This window comes from Herpailurus yagouaroundi, unplaced genomic scaffold, assembly GCF_014898765.1.
Source record: "Herpailurus yagouaroundi ecotype Mexico unplaced genomic scaffold, PumYag 210, whole genome shotgun sequence".
Classification (NCBI taxonomy): Eukaryota; Metazoa; Chordata; class Mammalia; order Carnivora; family Felidae; genus Herpailurus; species Herpailurus yagouaroundi.
Genome location: NW_024412441.1, coordinates 2,512,513 through 2,520,738, shown reverse-complemented (window position 1 = coordinate 2,520,738; position 8,226 = coordinate 2,512,513). Strand labels below are relative to the sequence as shown.

At 40.6% G+C, this 8,226-nt stretch overlaps 1 long non-coding RNA gene across 7 annotated transcripts in view; it reads left to right on the top strand.

The window, feature by feature from the left end:
- LOC121016259 (uncharacterized) overlaps nucleotides 1-8,226 on the top strand; it is a 249,064-nt gene that overhangs the window by 204,156 nt on the left and 36,682 nt on the right. For all 7 annotated transcript variants that reach the window (XR_005784186.1, XR_005784185.1, XR_005784187.1 and 4 more), the window contains one exon: nucleotides 7,219-7,383. This is a non-coding gene — a long non-coding RNA (uncharacterized LOC121016259). The remainder of the gene's footprint in view (nucleotides 1-7,218; nucleotides 7,384-8,226) is intronic.

Sequence of the window (8,226 nt, the reverse complement as noted above, 5' to 3'; positions counted from 1 at the left end):
TTTCTTTCTTTCTTTCTTTCTTTCTTTCTTTCTTTCTTTCTTTCTTTTAACATTTCACTCACTTAAACCTATGCAGAACCCATCACAGTACCATATACAGGGTGGGCACCCAGTGCTTTCTGGTACCAAAAGAAAATTTCCAGAATATTCAACACTCACCAATAAAGTGGAAGGCCCTGGAAGTGTTGACAATGTCTAGATGATGTCTAGACATCATGTCTGTTTCTGGCAGTCTGTGAACTAACTGAACCATTGAACATCTTTGCATTGTAAGGGTAGGAGTGGCCATGCTCTGAAGCCCAGACATCCACCTGAAATGCCTGGCATCTGGACATTTCCCAGCTGCTTTTGCAACACACACCCACAAGCCTTTGTTGTGGCAGGTTGGGGGTGTGGAGGGGAGTGGAGAAGCAGAAAGTAGAAGCTGCCTAAGTCCTGTGAGCCTTTGTGTCCTCATCTGTAAAATGGGCTAGAGCTTTTGGAGTCCCAGAATTGTAGGAAATGAATGAAATAATGTAGGTTAAACCTTATCCCAGTGTCTGGCTTAGAGGAAGCATTCAACAAAAGGGAGCAACTTTTATTAGGAGGAAGCATATAACTCTTATCTTTGAAAAGAGCCCCTTGTCTCTCCCTGCCTCCTCCTTCAAGCCTTTGAGGCATTTCTGTAGTAATTGGCTGCTGGGGCTTGGCATCTATCTGTAGAGAAATACATTTTTGTGAAAGGGCTCTGAGGTGGTGGTGTGGAGCATTTATTAGTGATCTAAGGCAACATAAGTTGCCTCTGGTTTTTATTGACGGTTTCTAGCTGGAGGCACAGAAACGCACAGGCACTAAAGGGTGAGTTACTGTTGGTTGCTACTCTCTGGACCAGCAGGGACTTGGCGAGCTCTTGGAGGACAGAGTGTCTTGCATCAATCAACAGTGACCCCTCTGGCTGAATATGTACAGGCATAAAGAGGCTCCTAAATTAGCCCCTGTTCTCCTTAGCTGGATGGATGAAAGATGAAGTGAAATCCCTGGAGTGGGAGGAAATGTGTGGTAGAGGACTGAGCCACACTCTGGAAATTCAGGCTGACCCCTCCTGCCCAAAACAAATCCGATGTGGTTCTATTTTCTGTGGGCCTACTGAAGTGTATGTGTTTAATAATCTGACATCGTGGGAGAAAAAGAAAGGAATGGAAGATCCAGGGATAGAAGAGAATGGACAGGGGGAATAATACCCAGAACTATTTGTCTGATGAATGCATTAAAATGGAGCAGGGGTGGCTTAGGACTAACTTCAGTATTTTTCCCAAGTGTGTTTTGATGAGATGGACTAACATTCTGGGCAGGCATGAGAGGTGTAGTATTAAGCCAACTGATCAGTTTTTAATACGATGTAGAAAATTTTCATGTGTTTATTAAAATTTTCACTGAATATTAATTTACCTAAGACTGCTGAAGAGCTGGCTAAAGTCCATAAAAGCCAGGAATCATACAAAAGCTACTTTTCTAGGGTATGGTGAGGTCCCTCTAGAAATAATGCTCTTGTTTTAATGTTTAATGTTTAAAAACTGTTAACATAGGAGTGCCTGGGTGGCACAACCAGTTGGGTGTCGGGCTCTTGATCTCAGCTCAGGTCATGGTTCGCCAGTTCGAGCCCCACATCAGGCTATGCACTGCTTGGGATTTTCTCTCTCTCTCTCTCTCCCTCTCTCTCTCCGTGCCTCTCTCCTGCTTGTGCTTGCTCTTTCTCAAAGTAGATAAGTAAACTTAAACAATTTTTTTAAAAAGAACCTGTTAACATATACCCAAGGAGTCTTTTTCTCCCCGCCTCCCTAGTTGTAGTTTCTCCTTTGGTTGAAAAAGTGAGGAAAGAGAAAGATTCTCCAGGTAAAAGCACACCTTTGTGCCTCACCTTTTCTAGAATTTTGATATGGCTCCATAGCATTCATTTCAATGCCTGTTTGAGAGCCATTAGTACTCACCAAGGCTAGTGAGAAAATAGTGAATCCATGAACTCAACATTTTTTTCCTGTGTTAAGAAATGTCCTTTACTTGCTTTCTATGACACGTAAGACCAGTGTATTGAATCCTGCTCCGGATGGGTATGTCACAAAACTACATCCAGGAGCATGGAGTCATCCCAGAGACAACGGAACCAGATAGGGTGGCTAACTCAACACAAACCCAGTTCTGCCGCTGCCAAAGTGAATTCAGAAGGTTTGTTACACATATGTGTGTGCATGCATCAGTCACCACCACACACGCCCGAACTATGAAGAACCATGAGAAGGGTTTCTTTCTCAGTTACCAGGCCATCTCGGGATTATCTTCCTTGAGTGGGGATAAGTTGTGAACGTCAGAGGCTGTGGTGGTCTGGATATACATGAGGATTCCCCTCTTAATAACAACAAGTAATGCTTACGGGGCACTTAATAAGTGCCTGATGCTGTTCACATCCCACTTCATATATATAGATGTGTTTAAATCTCTTAAGAACCCTATGAAATTGGTCCCATTATAATCCCCATTTATGACGAGGAGTTTAAGGCACAGAGGTTGAGTGTTTCTCCAAGGTCACCTAACCAGTGGTAGAGCTGGGATGTGAATCCAGGCTGTTTGACTCCGTGTCATATGCTCTTTTGCCCTAGGTTTGCATTGGGGAGCCTGGAAAGTAAGATGGACTCTTCATCTACAAATTATACCTCTTTTAATCCGGGGGAAAGGGCTGCTAAGGACATCCAGATTTGGAGAGCATTCTTAGAACTGCCCTTCTAGAATCTGTGGGTCCTACATCAAACAAACAAAAAACCCAAATTCAAGGGACAGTTTCCAGATTCAAAGTTTTCCAAAATAAGACTCCCTCTGGGACCACTCTTAATAATATAGACACAGGAGATAGCCTCAGGGTTCCCACGAGGAGACCCTTAGCTCTCAGGTACTTTTGACTCTATTGAAGAGGGTCCATTGCTGTCAGTAGCAGCAAATGATACAGACAGATGTCAACTTGAAGATGTGCACCATGTTATCAAAGGTATGGGATTAACTTGTGAAAATTGTGAATATTCAGGAATGCCACACCGTAACTCCATTCATTTCTGTTTGCAAATTAATTCAGGAAGAACCTTTGAAATTTATGTTTTGCAAAGATACAACCTAGTTCCTCCTCTTGTACCTCCCCCTTACTGCTCACCTCCCCTGCCTTCCGCCACTAGTACGTCCATATATTTTTAAAGTCCTTTAAAGTTTTCAAAGTGCTTTCATATACATACTCCATTTTTTTATGTCAGGTCAGGGCAAAATCTTAATTGCATTTGACTAAAGGCCATTTTGAAACTTTAAGACAAAAAGGGACATACAGTGTGATCTTTGAAATAAAGGGGATTAAAACAGAGCAAAGTTAAGGTTAGACAGAATTTTTGAGTTTTATATATATGTAATGACCAAATAACTTGATATGTTTTTCTTTTGAACAGTTGGGGTTTAAACAAAAACAACTAGAAGATGTAAACAAATTATTTGAAAATAGCATTTATCCGTCTTTGATTTTAAATAGCTAATACATGCTCATCACAGAAAATTTGAGAAATGTGAAAGTGAAAAATCAAAAATATAAACATCCATAATCTCATTAGGCAGAAAAAATGATTATGTTTAGAGTACAATCCTCCAGTTTTTATGTTACACGCACACACACACACACACACACATGCACACACACACAATGGAGTTGGAAATTTCTTCATGCTACGCTCAGATATGCAGAAAATAAATACTGCCCTTTAATTTCTGAAAACTCTGATCTGCTCCATGTAATTCCACTTCACTGAGTGGCAAAAACAACTTATTATCTATCCATTAGCAACATTTCAGTCACTTCTTTCATTTTCACATTCAATCTATTCAAAGTTATGATTGTTCATATAGAGTCTTCTTTGAAAGACTTAGTGTCTTTAGGAAAATGCTCACTGTTTCAGCTCGTTCGCGTACTCCCCTACTTCTCTTCCTCAAGACACTGGCCTGGTGTCTGAGAAATAAGGCTAAAGCTAACACAGACTGCAACTTAGAATGAAATATGAAAAGGCAAAGAAGGCCTCTCTGCTGAGATAACTGATGTCAAAAAATCTCCCTTACTCCAGACTAGGACACACGGCTTGCCAAGCAAGGGCAATACCTCGCAGCACACATCAGTGCACAACTTTCCTAACCGTAAGGTACATATTTGCCAAGGGGCTTGATCCATCTATATGGGGGCAGAGGATGGGGGTGCTCGAGTCCTTGTCCTGTGTCTGGCCCTGCGACTCCTGTAGCAAGGTCTCTCAGACTGGCTGCTCTTTGGCCCACAGGTGTCCACAGGTTTGAATTGAGACCTGCTCTTCTATTGTTTGGTCAGTACTCTCAGATAACCCTGGGATGCCTCTGACTCATCTCAGGTTTTGCTGATGCTTTTTGAGTCTGTACTATATAGCGTAACCAGCCTCTGTCTGGGAAAGTCCTCTTGGAGTGTCTTCTGGGAAGGCACCATGCCCTCCATCACAGGGGGCCCCATTATAAGCCCACAATGCTCAGCTAGGCCACTCTGAGTCCTCTCTTTGGGGGACATTAATAAACTTCCGGGTCTTGCCTATGCCACATGGGAAGTGGGAACAGCTTATAGAATATAAATTCTCCACCTTCCTCTTTCAGCCTAGGCAATACCAACGGGTTCCTTTTATGCGGCCATCCCCCATTGTGCATCTAATTGAAATCATTTCAGCTTCTACCTGATTTAGAACTGTTGAATTAACGGAAGGTCAAAGCGATAACGGGAGAGGTTTTAAAAAAAAAAACTTCTGTAAAATTTACAGCATGTATTCTGTGTCTTGTCCCAAGTTCACACTTTTTCCTCATAAAGAGCTTGAAACTCTGTGGAAGTGTTTTAGTGCTGCACCTCTGGAGTCCCGAAGAATCTTCAAGGGAATCATTTGCTTCAATGATTTTGGCTTCTGCTAAGTTTATGTTTTTTTATCTAGAACAACTCTTGGTGAAAACTCACAGCATGATATACAGAACCAATTTTAGCTGATTATTTATACAGTTGATTGAAAGCTTGCATTTCTGCTCAAATGCTCACTTCTTTATTTTTTAAAAAGGAACCCTTCTTTAGTGCTCCTTGCGATTGTTACGGAATTCAAGCATCAGCCTTTGGAAACTTATACAGGATGAAACAGCAGAATCTTCAGCATTGAGAAGAGGTTTCCCTCTGGTTAATTAAAGGAGCAAGAATTATGGAACTTTATAGCCATTTAATTATGTCATTAACATGAGAGTTGGCTAGCAACAAGGGAAGACACAGCCACGGGCCGCCGCGTAAACTGAGCCTGATCTTTCAGGGCTGTGTCAATGCTCCGACCGTGACTCACTGCATTTTTGAAAGATTGTGTCTACATTGACCCATTTGTTAAAAAGATATTTGATAACTTAGTTAAAATGGCATCAGTACGTATTTTCCTAATCGGTTTTCATTTTCTCTGGTGAGAAGTGTTAAATAAACACGGACAGGTCACCTCTGAATATTAAAAGCTAAAAGGCGGAAGTTTTCCTTCTGTGTGGTCAGCAGCGTGGTGAGGCACACTTCTGGACATGTGTGTTGATATGTCTGGTGGGAAAAAAAAAGTAGTAACACCTTTGCCATACTAATTAATCCTAGGTGGCATATTTATTTATTTATTTAATAAATGAATCTTATTTATTTTATCCTATGTACCAAGGCCTTTATTTTCCCTTGTTCAATATTCACAACAAACTGACGAGGTCGGTTTTATTATACCTGTTTTACAACTGAGCCTCAGAGATGTTCACTAACCTGCCCATGTCCTACAGCTAGTGAGTAGGATTCGATTGAGGCATTAATGACTAAAAGGCCATCCTCTTACCTACTTCGATGCGCCACCTTTCTTCCCTCCCCCACCCTACCAAGTTTGTTATGAAGATCAAATACAACTTTGTATGTAAATATATAAGCTATTTTCAACTAGGCAGATTCTTTTCAAGGTTTCTTTTCTGCCTATGTTCAGTTGTGTTATGTATCTTTGCATTGTTGATAAAGGTATGTAAAGGAAGACAATGGAAAATAACAATCATGACGTGATGACATGATGATTATAAAAAATTAAAAAGAAAAAAGATTATAATCATGGCATCTGCCTATTTGCGCCATTTTTTTAAATTTGCCTTCAGTTTCTGTCAGAAGAATCATAAAATTATTTATAGTTTGTGTATTAGAATATGTGGTTGGGAGGGGCGCCTGGGTGGCACAGTCGGTTAAGCGTCTGACTTCAGCCAGGTCACGATCTCGCGGTCCGTGAGTTCGAGCCCCGCGTCAGGCTCTGAGCTGATGGCTCAGAGCCTGGAGCCTGTTTCCGATTCTGTGTCTCCCTCTGTCTCTGCCCCTCCCCTGTTCATGCTCTGTCTCTCTCTGTCCCAAAAGTGAATAAATGTTGAAAAAAAAAAAAAAAGAATATGTGGTTGGGAGGGAATGCCTCTGATTTTCCATGAATTGTATCTCAGTTAATAAAGAAATGTGACCCAACTCCTCATTAATGTTATCCCTTGAAAGAAAAGTTGTCTGGGAGATTCTATGTTCTCTGGGAGATATGCTCTCCTACTAAAATGATCTTCGAAAAAGACATACACATACATGAGAAAAAATTTCTTTTCAGGAAATTTTAGAATAAGATTTGCTATTAGAACACTGAATCTGCATAGCCCTCCAGGATGGTAGGAGGAGAAGTTGGAGCAGAGTGATAAAGAGAGACAGAAAGATAAATATTGGTAAAAGACCAACTTTTCCATGTCACTGGCACAATTTTGTTCTGACAAATATGAAAGATTAAGAACTAGAAAACAGACATAAAACAAACACTTTTGGGGATATACATTTACTTCACAAATTCAATTAACTAAACACTTTCCAGCTATCTTCAAAATGCCCTCCATTAAGTCAGAAAACTTTTAAATTGGCTGCATAAACTCTTGACCCCTTGGCCTCAGGGCACCTTATCTTGTCTAATCAATCAACCCACAAGAATTGTTTTTGAGTTTCTCTGACATGCTCCATTCTCTGATGATCCTTTGTCCCCTCACACCCTCGTCTTGGCAGATCAAATTCCATCCTGGTTTCTCCTTTATTATAACATTTGGTCTTCTTTTCACATTCTAGACTTTCTTCACTAACTTCATAATTTCTGTTTACAGACTCCAAGTGCCTTTCCAAGAAAAAAAAAAAAAAGAAGAAGAAGGCACTTTCAACAAGTGGACACACTGCTTCAATCAGTAGATTTTTGCTTTTCTCTTTCCTGGAACGATTGCTGTTTTTTTGCTTCCTTGCCATTTCAACATGTTCCTTGAGATTGTGGTAAGGTATGTATACTATATGCCAGGAGACAGTCATCTAGGACTCTGCAAACTCTTCTTCTTTCCTTTTCCATTAGTACTAAAGGGTGTATCTGGTCATCCATGTAATTTTCCTTCATTTTCGTATTCCAATTTTCGTATCCTTGGGATACGCTGGTATTTATTTTCTTATACGGGGCCACCTTCCTATAAGCATAAGCGAAAACATGTTTGGGAACATTTCTTTCACATCATGATCTCCCTTCTGTATCTCCTCTTCTATTTCAAATCCCACTCTCTGTTGGTCCCTCAGTATCATTTAGATGCCTTACTTTTGTGTTCTTATTATGTACTGTTCAATTGTACCATTTACTTTAAAGCAACTTAATCTGATTGTCTTCCTTCTCCAGTAGACACCTTGGTGGCAAGAACCATGTCTCACTTATATCCCCAGGCTTTTGCACAGCATGTAGTCCATAGTAAGGACTGCGTGACGATAGATGGAAAATAACCCGTTCACTGGAATTACTGCATTAAATGAAGGGCGAGATATTTGGGTTAAGGGAAAGGATGGCTAAGGAAGAATAAGAAAGTAACATGAGTTGATTTGGAGAATATAAAAACCTAAAAACCAGTTCTCTTAATATCAGCAGAGTCTCCTCCCTTTTCATCTGTGGAAAGAGAGGAGAGTACTTCGGTTGACCCACAGGCATAATCTAGCTCCTCCCAAGTTAGAGAGTTTCTAGCAGAGTGGAGAATTAAGCACAGGCCTGCATTAGTCGCTGATGTCATCTTAATATCTTCCATAACTGAAAGCCAAGTAGGGTACAAAAAGCATCTATGAGCTCTGAAAGTCGATTCATTTGCACA